At 39.2% G+C, this 2,222-nt stretch overlaps 1 pseudogene; it reads left to right on the forward strand.

Annotated features, from left to right (window-relative positions):
• LOC102842642 overlaps positions 1-2,222 on the forward strand; it is a 10,010-nt pseudogene that overhangs the window by 5,403 nt on the left and 2,385 nt on the right.

Below are 2,222 nucleotides of genomic sequence, written 5' to 3' on the forward strand. Positions count from 1 at the left end.
AACAGGTACCAGACAAGGGTGCCCTTTGTCACCACTCCTATTCAATACTGTGCTGGAAGTCTTAGCCAGAGCTATACGGCAAGACAGGGAAAGTAAAGGCAGCTCTGGTAGCATAGTGGTTATGAGTCAGGCTGCCAACCTCAAGGTCAGCAGTTCGAAACTACCAGCAGTTCTGCGGGAGAAAGATGAGGCGTTCTGGTCCCGTAAAGATTTACAGCCTCGGAAACCCTGTGCAAGGTCACTGTGAGTCGGAACCGACTCCACAGTACTTACCAAATTGGCAATGAGGAAGGAAAACTCTCTCTATTTGCACAAGATATGATCCTATACATAGAAAACTCCAAAAATTCAGTAAAAAAAAGCTACTCAACTTCATTGGAAATGTCAGCAAAGTGGTAGGGTAAAAGATCAATATACAAAAATCAGTTGGATTCCTCTATACCAATAACAACAGCGCTGAAAAGGACATTAGGAAAGAAATACCATTTACAATAGCCACCCAAAGAATGAAATATCTAGGAATAAATGTAACCAGAGAAACAATGGACCTATACAAAGAAAACTACAAAACACTACTACAAGAAACCAAAAGAGATTTACAAAAATGGAAGCTCCTGGATAGGAAGGCTTAACATTGTGAAAATGTCAATGCTGCCCCAAGCAATTTACACATACAATGCAATCCCAATCCAGATTCCAATGACAGTCTTCAAAGAGATGGAAAACATAATTACAAACTCTATATGGAAAGGAAAAGAGACCCAGGATAAGCAAAGCACTGCTTAAGAAGAATAAAGTTGGAAGCCTCTCACTCCCTGATTTCAAAATTTACTACACGGCTACAGTGGTCAAAATAGCTTGGTACTGGTACAATGGAAGTTATATAAATCAATGGAACAGAATAGAGAATCCAGAAATTAACCCTTCAACATACAGCCAACAGATTTTTGACAAAGGGCCTAAGTATACTGCGTGTGGTGGAGATAGTCTCTTCAACAAATGGTGCTGGCAGAACTGGAAAGCAATATACAAAAGATTGAAACAAGACCTTTATACAAGGCCATATACAAAAACTAACTCAACATGGATTAAAGACCTAGATGTGAATCCCAGAATTATAAAGGTCATCAATCAAAAAATAGGGATAAATTTGAAGGCTGTAATACAAGGCACACACAGACTACCAACATTGTGAAATTTACATAAACAAAAGTAGACAGACTAGATGATTGGGACATACTAAAAATTAAAAATTTATGTGCATCAAAAGACTTCACCAAAAGAGTACAAAGGGATCCCACAGAATGGGAAAAAATATTTTGCAATGATGCATCAGACAAATGACTAATTTCTAAAATATATAGGAAACTAGAACCCCTCTACAAGAAAAAGACAAATAACCCAATTAAAAAATGGGCACAGGACATGACTAGACACTTCACCAAGGAGGAGATTCAGGCAGCCAACAAACATATGAAAAAACGTTCACAGTCACTAGCCACTGCTGCTGCTGTGTGCCGTGGAGTCGGTTCTGACTCATAGCGACTCTGTACAGGGTTTCTGAGGCTGTAAATTTTTACGGGAGCAAAACGCCTCATCTTTCTCCTGCGGAACAGCTGGTAGTTTCAAACTGCTGACCTTAAGGTTCGCAGCCTGATTCGTAACCACTACGCTACCAGAGCTCCTTCACTAGCCATTAGAAAGATGCAAATCAAAACAACAATGAGATATCACCTCACATCAACAATAACAGCAAAGTTCAAAAAAGTAGAGGACAATAAATGCTGGCAAGGATGTGGAGAGACTGGGACCCTCCTACATTGCTAGTGGATTGCAAAGTGGTCCAACCACTCTGGAAAAGAGTATGGTGCTTCATCAGAAAGTTAGAAATAGAAATACCTTATGATCCAACAATTCCTCTACTTGGTATTTATTCACAAGAAATACGAGCCATAACATGAGTAGATATATGTACATCAATGCTCATAGCAACACTATTTACAATAGCAAAAAGCTGGAGACAGCCTAAGTATCCATCAATGGACGAATGGATAAACAAACTTTGGTATATACACACAATGGAATATTATGCTACCTTGAAGAATAACAAGGAAGCTGCAAGCCAAGGCATAACATGGATGAACCCTGAGGACATTATGTTGAGTGAAATTGTTGTTTTGTTGTTGTTAGGTGCCATCAAGTTGGTACTGACTCATAGCAAC

The sequence above is a fragment of the Chrysochloris asiatica genome, unplaced genomic scaffold (genome assembly GCF_000296735.1).
Source record: "Chrysochloris asiatica unplaced genomic scaffold, ChrAsi1.0 scaffold00002, whole genome shotgun sequence".
NCBI classification, from domain to species: domain Eukaryota; kingdom Metazoa; phylum Chordata; class Mammalia; order Afrosoricida; family Chrysochloridae; genus Chrysochloris; species Chrysochloris asiatica.